At 36.4% G+C, this 11197-nt stretch overlaps 1 pseudogene; it reads right to left on the bottom strand.

The window, feature by feature from the left end:
* Positions 1-3162: 3162 nt before the first annotated feature.
* On the bottom strand, positions 3163-6242 carry LOC138889823 (uncharacterized; annotated as a pseudogene).
* Between the last annotated feature and the right edge of the window lie 4955 nt (positions 6243-11197).

The following is an 11197-nucleotide window of genomic DNA, read 5'->3' as shown; positions in this document are numbered from 1 at the left end:
AAAAAAAACAAATACCTTTAAGGCCGGGATGCAAGGCCCTGAAGATGGTGAACTGAACTTCGAAACTTTATTTACTTCCACTGATTTACAAAATGAAGAAGCTAAGAAGCTAAAAGTCTTTACAAGAGAGAGAGAGAGAGAGAGTTCTTAGAGAGAGAGGGGTTTTACAATCTGATGCTCTTCAAATGAAGTGCTCCTCTATTTAAATAAAGAAAAAGGAAACATAAAGAATTTTTAAATAGTAAATTGGGTCCCACATCTGGGTCCCTATACAGTGTTTCTACTATTGGGAATAGCGTATCTGGGTCCCTTATATAGTGTTTCTACTGTTGGGAACAGTGTATCTACTGTTGTGTGGGGTCTTCGGCGGCTTTAGTCAAAGTCCTCTTCTGTCTAAATCGTTCATTTGTTGGAGGAATTTTTCCACCTTTTCTTTCTCTTTGTCAGATAATATTATTTCTGGCTGCATCGGCTGTGAATCTTCTTCTGCGATATCATCGCCACTTGTTTCACTGTGCATTGATGTGTCTGATCTTTCACATTGATTCAAAGTTTGAAGTAAATTTCTTTTTACTTCTTCCAGATATTTATTTACTAATTCGGTTTTAATCTCCGTCTTGAACAGAGATTCTTCGAGCAATATGTTTGACGGAGCTGTCATCAAATATTTTCTTCTGTGGAGTGGACGAGTATACTTGGATTTGTGTTTTAATAGAATCCAATAATTCTTGTCCATATAATATTTTTGTTTTGGGATCATTCTTCATCAATTTGTCCCAAAAATTATTGTAAAATACTCTGTATAAGCAAGGGATTTGTTCCTCCGTAAAACCTAATTCATGAGTCCATTTATGAATCCATGGGATAGAGAATTCAATAAAGAAGCAAATTTGATCAATTTTTTCTAGGCAACAGATATGATCTGCGTGATATAACTCGGTTAGGAATGGTGAAATTTTTGCCCATTCTTTGTATAACTTAAGGAATGACTCAGGCAGGATTTTCGTTGTGGGACCGTCGTATGACCACCAATTTAAAAACCAGTTGGGGATAGGTCCTGTAAATACCTTTGCACATACTTTAATAAACTAAGTATGTTTATGCCTCTCATTTTTATAATAAAGCACTCTATCAAATGCTTGGATATAATCCCAATAAGTAAAATTCATAGGTGATTTATTAAGGCTTATTTGCCTTTCTTTCAATGTTGAAATCCCCCATTCTTCAACAGATATAATCTATTTGATAATGATTTTTGAGAAGTTATAAACGTTCTCATTTGTGTTATAACCCGAAAAGTGCTGGAATTCTGCACTACCTGTACTGATTAGAATAGTCTCATAATAAGTGCAGGTTTTATATGATTCACCCGAGTAGTATAATCCATTAATCAGATATCTCTAGAATATCTTCCATGGTTCATCTTTTCGCTGAATCTCAGAGTTTTCTAGGAGAAATATTATTTCTTTCTTTGGTAATTTTTCGTAAGACTTAATATCATCGTTGTCTTCTTCTCTAGCGATTGAAGCAAATGTATTACTTTGCTTTTTGGAAGCCAAATATGCCTGTAGATGACCATATAATGGATCATCTTCTGGAATATCATCCAGATGTATAGACGGACCTGATGAAGAATCTCCTTTATGAAAAATCTTTGAGTTTATTAAACTCTTTTTCCCTGCTTGTATCACTGGAGAATTTGATGAGGATCTGTATGATGATCCTTGAGAATATGATCTACTAGGGGAAGATCTTCCCCTACCTCTGCCTCTGGTGGCCCATGAAGGGTCCATTCTGCACAAATAACAAGTCAATTTATTCTGAGAAGCAATAATCCAGCATATCATCCCTAATAATTTTAGTATAGGTATGAATTCCTAACAATTTCAATATGATTATGATTTTCAATCCGGTTATCAATGATATCTTCAATTATCAAATCAATTATGAGACATTGTAGATCTCGATTTAATCTAACAACTTTAAGGATAGTAATTAATAATTCTTCTTCTAGAAAGGTCGTATAAAAATTCATAATTAATCAAGGTATTCTCGGGATAAGAAATCCGGAAGGGAATTATCAATTCCTTTTTTGTATTGAATTTCAAAATCAAAAGGCGCTAGCTGAGCTTGCCATCTAGCAAATATTAACTTAGACGCATCATGTTTGAAATCTTTGTCAAACATATATTTAACAGATTGAGCATCAGTTTTTATTAAAAACTTTTGATTATATAAATCATCTTGAAATTTTAAAAGACATTTAACAATAGTCAACATTTCATGAGCCACAGTAGCATATTTCTTCTGTGCTTCGGTCCATTTACCAGAGTGAAATCTTATCAGGTATTCACTCTTATTGTTGGGATTCACTTGTTTTAAAATCACACCGTAGCCAATGTTGGACGCATCAGTCTCGATAATTTTTTGCCATGAAGGATTATTAAGAGTTAAGCAAGGTAAAGACTTAACACGCTGTTTAATACTTTTGACTAACGCAATATGCTGGTCAGTCCAAGGCTGCTTATGATCCTTTTTCAGCCTGTCGTATAAAGGGGATAGATCCCTAGATAAACTTTTGTAGAAAGGAGATATATAATTCAAACTTCCCAAAAATCTTTGTAATTGAGTCCTGTCAGTAATAACATCAGGAAATTTTGAGGCAAAATCAATCGATCTTTGTATCGGGGTAATTTTTCCTTGGCAAATATTATGACCTAAAAATCGAACATTTGTTTGGAATAGACTCATTTTTGGTTTAGAAATTACTAAACCGTTTTGTATTACAATTTTCTTAAAAATATCAAGATGCTTAATATGCATCTCTAATGTTTTAGAAAATACTAATATGTCGTCAATATAAACGATGATAAAATCTAGATAAGGGTTAAAAATATCATTCATAATTTTCTGAAATTCAGAAGGGGCATTTTTTAAACCAAATGGCATGACATTCCATTCATATTGCCCAAATGGAACATTAAAAGCAGTTCTATAAGTATGCTCCTTAAAAATTTGAATTTGCCAATATCCAGATTTTAAATCGAATTTTGAAAATATATTGGCGTCATATAATCTAGATAGCAAGTCCCTTTTATTGGGGATAGGATATCTAATCCATTTTAGATGTTTATTCAATGGTTTATAATTTATAACTAATCTAGGAATACCACGTTCCTTTTCTGCAGCATTATTAACATAAAAGGCAGAACATGACCAAGGAGATTTTGAGGGTTTTATCAAACCCTTTTGTAACAAGCTGTCAATCTCGTTTTTGCAGAATTCGACTAATTCAGCATTCATCTGGCAAGGTCAAGATTTAGTAGGGATATCATCCTCGGAGAAGTTTTCTTCGTAAGGAAGAGTTACAATATGCCTTTTTCGGTTCCAAAAGGCACTAGGGTGATCAGCGCAAACATCAACAGCCATCTTTTCAGCAATCAATTTAATCTTTTGCTGAACCTTAGCAGATTGTAAAGTATCGAATATATTCATGCTTAATATTTCTAATTGTAATGAATCAACATGCCTTTGTTTCATATTAATCAAGGCGTTAATATCTCTAGTTACGGGATCTGTAACAAAAGAATAACTTATCTTTTTATCTTGATAAGTAGCAGAAAAACCCTGTGCATCTATGTTATTTAAAGGGTAACTAGCATTAATAAAAGTGGTTTCAAGTATAATTGGAGGGTATAACTGGTTTTTTACCAAAAAGAAGAAATGAGGAATACAGACTTTGTTTTGGCAAATATGAGTGTTTGGTAGTTTATACTCTATATCTAAAGCATGACCAGAAGCGGATTTAACCAAATGAGTGGTCTTTTGAAAATATTTAGTTGGAATTAATCCTTCCTGAATGCAGCTTACATCAGCACCACTATCAATAATGGCCGCATCAGTTATAGAAAAATTATTATCGATCAAAATAGTACATTTAATATACCATTTATGCACAGTAATAATTTGCATCATACCTAAAAACATATCAGATTTTTCTTCAGTCAGATCAGAAATTTCTTTTCCTTTATTAGAAAATTCATAAATTCCTTTAGTCGAAAATTCAGGTAGAGAATTATTTTTCTCAATTTGAGTAATTCGGTGATCGCAAATCATTTGATTTTGCTTAAGAGACCTAATATCCTTTTTCAACTTTTCAATTTCTTCCTTTAAATCATCAAAAGAAGCATCTCTGCTAGGTGTACTAGACTTATGAAGTCGTTTATTAATTTCAGACAAAGAATAAGACGCAAAATATTCAAATTTGTTCTTATGTCTTTCAAAAGGTTTTGAACTACTAGAAATAGAACTTGCAGCTAAATTAATATTTTTTTCACGAAGTTTTTCATCGGTAACTTCTTTTAAAAGTTCTATTACATTATCAGATGTAATAGTTTTCATATTTAAATCATGAAATTGTGATTGTAATTTATAAAATTCGTCATTATCACAAATACAAATATCACCTTTGCAAGCAGTGCAAGAAGTATCAACATTTTAATCACTATCAGATAAATCCATTAAATCAACTTCATCTTCAGATTCAGTCTCAGAGTAATAGTCAAATTCTGATCCTGAAGTGTATAACAAGCCATAAACCTTATCGCGTAACTCATCATCGAGTTCTAAGGTTTTCAGCTTTTGAAGCTTGCAATTTGGAAAAATATGACCAAACTTTCCACACTTATAACACTTAATATCAGCGAGATCTCTCTTTGATCTATTCTTCGTAAATCGAGTAGATTTCCGATGCGTTTTTCTAGTATCACGCTCTTCCTTAGACCTATATCTAGACCTCTTTTTCTTATACAGGCTATCTAGGTTAGGATACCAATGATATCTATTTTTCTTCTTCCTACTTTGAGTAGAGGTTCCGGGTAAACCGAACTGGGTACAGAAGTCACCTAATTGGGATTTCTCTTTAAGCTTATCAATCTTAAGCTGTCTAGAAAGCTTTAGCTCCAATCTTAAGCTGTCTAGAAAGCTTTAGCTCATTACACAAGTTTAAACCTTCTTGTGTACATCCTCCTATAATTTACCATAGGTATAATTACCATACTGAATATCACCGTAACTACCCCTTAATACTTTCCTTACTCTTTCAGCAAATAAGGAAGGGAGGCCGTCTATAAACTTAACTTTCCAATGCTCATATTTATTCTCGGGTAGTTCCATAACCCTACTCATAAAAGTATCTTTATACCATCTAAATTCACTAAGGGTCTTACATCTAAGCCCATTAAGTAAGGTTCTGATGGTCTCATGATTTGAGGTAAATCTACCATTGAAATGCTCTAAAATTGTAAGGATAAGGGTATACACTGCATCTTCTCTACCCTTAACTAGAGCCATACCTATATTATCAACACCCTCGTCTACGGCTGTAGCATTAATAACAAAAGCCTTTTCTTCAACAGATAAATAATTATCCCACCAACCACGAAGTTGGCCAGTAAAGCCTGCAATAATCATTTTGCAAATAGTTCTATCCGTATTTTTAACACTTTTGCAGATAGTCGAATACATAAGCATTCTATGTACGAGAATGGTTAATTGTCTATCAGTTAAACCATCAAGATTCCATTCATAAATTTCGGAACCGCTATAAGACGTATTAGTCTGATTCCAGTCACGTTCCTCAATCAACACATCTTGAGGAGTAGGACGGGGATAATAGTAAGTTTGCATCCTAGGTTTGTCAGCATACCTACTATTGGGTTTAACTATACCTTTGAGTTTATTAAACTCTGACCATGTCTCAGTTTTATAATCTGAAACGGTCTCAATTCTATCAGCAAATGTTTTAGATAAATCAATTGGTCTAACATTCAAACCAGAAAGCTTTTTATCAAGGAGTTGTGCTAAGTCATCAAGAGATTTAAATTTAAAATCCTGAATCTCAGGAGGTCTTTGAATATGAGTAAGAATAGCTTGATCAACTGTTTTACTTCCTGAAGTGGAGGCAATATCACTTGGTCCTTTCTTAGTACTCATTTCTTTGATTAAAACAGTCAAATCATCCAGTTTTTTATCAAGAGAACCGATATGTTCTCCTAAAATCTTTACATATAAACCCAAATAATTGTTTTGATAAATCAATTTATTAATTTCTGTGATACTAATAGCTGCAACGTTATCATCAATAAATTTTTGAAAGGCAATGAAGGTAATACCATTATTATTAGGTAAAATAAAGGGGGCCTGAGGAGGATAAATGGCTTTAGTAATATTACCACTCCCATCTTTATAAGATCTTTCTAATACCTTTATATAAAGAGGCAAATAAGTCGTTATAAACCAAGGAACAAATACATAATTTGATTATGCAGGGCACAAGTTTCATAAAATTCTTGAGAAATACTATTCAAATCATCTTTGCTATAAGTATCGAAAAACCACGTTTTAAACTAGTTCCATTTATCACTAAAAAATTCTTTTTGAATATATTTTCGTGCCCGAGAACCGGGGCTAAAATCAATTTGGTGTGGAATCATTAAGTACTATTGGGGTCGAAATCCATCTCGGATACAGAAGGAATATCCTTATCAGAAATATTATCATTGTCCTGAACAATATTTGTTTGAGGGTTAACTTTAACCCTTTCAACCCTTTCGACAGGCTTATTACAACTTTACTAGTAATAGTGTGTAAAGAGGCTGCACGATTGCGAGCTGGACCGTAGACTGGTTCAACGGGAGAAATATGTTGAATAGCAGGTAGAAGTCTATGATTAGAAAACGAATGTCTATTATAAATAGTAGACTTATCATCAAATTGAATACAAATCCTACCATCCGGATTTTGAGTAACATGAGAAAGTTCAGTATTTGACAAGTCGTTAGTAATCTGACTTGGGGATATAACCGAATTTAAAGTTCAAGTAGTTGGAAAATTAATTTCTTCCTACCTAATAGGTCTCCTAGTGGTGACCTTGGACCTTGCAAAGTTGGTTTTTATATATATTATATATACTATACTAGTATACTATATATACTACAAAACAGGATTTTTCAAAATTCAAAATGAGGGCCCCACCCCCAATGACCACCAATGGCCATATTGCACAAATAGCCATTTTTTTCAATTTACAAAATTAACCTTCTCTAACACTATAAATACCCCCCTCCCTCTTCTTCATTTCAATGCTCAATACTCATTTCTCAATCTAAATTTCTCTAAATCTTTCAATCTCCAATTTTCAAGACTTCAAGTCTCAATCTTAATTTTCAAGTTACATCATGCCTCGTTCGGAAAGAGTGCGCTTATTTGTTTCGCACTACTATGAAGTGCTTGAAAAAAATGAAGAAGGCCAAATATTAAAATGCAAGAACTGTGGAAGAGTCTTAAATTTCCGTTCAGGGTGTACCACAGGCATTTTAAGGAGGCATATAACGTATTGTGTTGATGGTATTTATCCGCAAATTCGTCTTTAAGATTTTTCAACAATTTGTGTTATTTTAAAATTATTAGACGTATTTATGCTTCATGTTGTACTTTCTTATTAATTTATTATGCATGGCAATTTAGTTTTACTATTGTTTTGTTATTTTACTTTTTCGTCAAGCACTTTAATAATTAGATTTCTACATATATATTACATATATATTTTTTATATAGCCATGATATGGTTTACAAGAAATTGCCTTAAACAAAAAAAATTAAAAAAAAAAGCACGGAAATAAAAAAGCCTGTTAGGCCCGCTAAGCCCACGAGCCCGGCCCGTTTAGCCCAGGACTATATGGGCTTAGGCCTGTCACGGGCTGGTTCCACCCGTTGAGCCCACAAAGCCCGGGACCGTGAGGCCCGGGACCGCCAGAGCCCAGGCCCGTTAAGCCCGGCCCGTTTGGCCCATTTAGGCCCGGGCTCGGCCCAGAATACAGCATTAGCTAAACTCATTGGCTAGGGTTGTGGCTCAACCCTAGTATGGGTAATTGATGGGTGTTGCCATCTAGGGTTAGATTGATATTGGGTGTTTGCTATTTGGGTTGATTTTATGTTTTTATTCAAGAATTGGTGGTTGCAAACGCTGATTCAAGCTTAGTGGGTTGAACTCTTTTTGAGAAAGAGAGTCTATGACCCCAAAATTGACTCAACAAGAAATTGGGATGGACCCATGAGAAATGGTAGTCCCAATTAACGGGTTAAATCTCGAGAGAGTAATCACCCTACTTGAACCCTAGTTGCTTGGTCTCATTAGCCTATCCAATTGGTATCGAGAGAGTCAATTGGGCAAAATCTCTCTCTCTAATGAAAGGTGTGAGAGTGGACGCAATTGTGCAACGGGTTCAACATAATCCCCAAATATGTCAATCTATCCCTAGTAACATCTACCCGTCAATTAGCCACCTAGGTGATGCTACGACCCTAGTGCTCTTCTTCCCATTAATTACAACTTAGCAATATTCTCCTAACATAATTTAGCTTTAATCCTTAGTTTTATGATAGTGTTTATAAATACAAAAACTCAAGAAATATTTGAAGTGACATTAGAAGCACAACCGCAACTCTAGGCTAGACAGAAAATACAACTCTACTACTAACTCCCTGTGGAAATTCGATCTTGGACCTCTATTCGGGTAAAAGCTATTGCGACCCGCTCTTCCTACTATAGTGTAGTGTCAAGTCGGCAGCAATCACTTTTTGGCGCCGTTGCCGGGGAGCTTACAGTGTTGACTATCTGTTTAGTTATTTTTGTGTTTTACTTCTCTTTCCATCTTGTTTACTAATTTTGTTTGTGTCGATCACTATCAGGTACAATGGCTCTTAATGCAAATGACCCTCTCGGCAATGTGATAGCGGGGGAGGAGGTAGAGAATCTAGAACAAGATGAGGTCTTACCTCAAGTTCCACGGAGAGGCCGAAATGCCAATGTAAATGCAAATGAGAACAACAATATTCCAGACCTTCCTCCGACACCGCCGAGAGTGGCTCCCAGAGTTCTACCAAATCAAGGATACGCCAGTGCTATTGTTCCTCCCCGAATCCGGGCAGGTAACTTTCAAATCACAAATGTTATGTTGACCTTGCTCTAGCAAAGAGGGTATTTCACGGGTGCCTCCGATCAAAATGCCTACAAGCACTTGAAGGGGTTCATGGATATGCTGGGATAGCAAGCAGACAAATGTGTCCAAGGATGTGTTGAGATTGAGGCTTTTCCCGTTCTCTCTTCGGGGTAAAGCATTGGATTGGTTAGAAAGGCTCCCCAATCATTCTATTACAACATGGGATGAATTGGCGGACAAATTTATTTCCAAGTTCTTTTCTCCAAGTCATATGGCAGCTCTTCAGGATGAAATTCTAGCTTTCAATCAAGAGCCAACGGAATCTTTGCACGAGATATGGGAAAGATATAGAACAATGGTGAAAGAGTGCCCTAATAATGACATGACCGAGGCTATGATTCAACAAACCTTTTATCGGGGCATCAACACCATGAATCAATGCATTGTGAACCAATTGGCCGGAGGGAACTTTATGAAACTTTCTTACCAAGAGGCATGTGATGTACTTGATGAAATGGCCGACACCTCTTCAGCATGGCAAAGTCGAGCAAATGTGCCCCAAGGTGACCCCACGGTCATCCATTTGCACAAGGAATTACATGATCATGGCCAAGCCATCGCCGAGATTACAACAACTATGAATCAATTGGCAAAGGCGCAATTGCAACAAGTCCAAAATTCGCGCCAAGTCAATGCAATGGAAGGTGTGTCTATGTTGAAAAGGAGGCAAAGAGGACAACAACCTCAAGGTAATTGTGAACAATATGACAACAAAATGATGGTGGTGGTTATTCAAATGAATGCTATGACGATCTAAGTGAAGAGGTCCAATATGTCAATAACTACCAAGGGAATAGAGGCAACTCTTCGAATCAACAATGGCGTCCTCCAGGAAATTGGAACAATCAACAACAAGGCGAAAGTAATTGGAATAACAACAACCAAAACAACAATTGGGGTAATTAAAGCAACCAAGGAAATTAGAATGGAAATAACAATAATTGGGGCAACAACAACACTCAAGGAGGGTGGAACAATAGCGGGAACCAAGGTAACCGGGGGCAAGGCTTTCAAAGACCCCCCATGTACCAACAACCGAACAATCCACCCCCTTTCCTTCTCAAGGTCCGAGTTCGTCCGGAAGTGATATGGGAAGAATTGAGAGCATGTTCGAGCAAATGATGAAAAAGAACCAAGATTCCGAGGCCCAATTAGCTTCGCATAACACATCTATCCGGAACTTGGAGGTGCAATTAGGCCAAATCTCTCAAGCAATACTCGTCCCAAGGGTGCTCTACCAAGTGATACGGTGGTGAACCCGAAGGGTGGGAATAATAATCATGTGATGGCAGTTACAACAAGAAGTGGAAGAGGCGATGATGTGAATGCCTCGATGCAAAAGCAAGCTATGGATAAAGATGTTGAGTTGCGGGATGATGATGTACCTTTGATTGTTGATGATATGGTTAATCAAAATGTGAAAAATGATGTGCGGATTAATATTGATGATGAAGCCGAGGTGGAGACTCAAGATGTCGTGAACCCGTCTAGGGAACACGTGATTGACATGCCTGAGCCGGTTGTACAAAAGGCCAAGGCACCTTTGCCTAGGCTACCTCCACCTTATCCTCAACGGTTAGCAAAGCAAAAGAGTGACAATCAATTCAAAAAATTCATTGACATGATGAAGAGCCTCACAATCAATGTCCCTTTGGTTGAGGCACTTGAGCAAATGCCGGGGTATGTGAAGTTCGTGAAAGATTTGGTTACAAAGAAGAGGTCGATGGAGTGTGAAACAATTAAGATGACTCATTAAGTTAGTGCCATAGTGCATTCAATGGCACCCAAGCTTGAGGATCCCGGAGCCTTTTCTATCCCTTGTACTATCAGAAGTGCAGATTTTGCTAAAGCCCTTTGTGACTTGGGGGCTAGTATTAATTTGATGTTGTACTCGGTCTTCAAAACTTTGGGAATTGGGCAACCTCGACCTACCTCAATGAGACTTCAAATGGCGGATCGATCGATGAAACGACCCTTGGGCATAATTGATGATGTTCTTGTCCATGTTGATAAATTCATATTGCCGGCCGACTTTGTCATATTAGATTGTGAGGTGGACTTTGAAGTGCCGATTATTCTTAGTAGGCCTTTCCTGGCTACGAGGAAGGCATTGGTTGATGTTGAAGCGGGTGAGT

This window comes from Nicotiana sylvestris, chromosome 4, assembly GCF_000393655.2.
Source record: "Nicotiana sylvestris chromosome 4, ASM39365v2, whole genome shotgun sequence".
Taxonomy (NCBI): Eukaryota; Viridiplantae; Streptophyta; class Magnoliopsida; order Solanales; family Solanaceae; genus Nicotiana; species Nicotiana sylvestris.
This window is presented reverse-complemented; position numbering and strand designations above follow the sequence as displayed.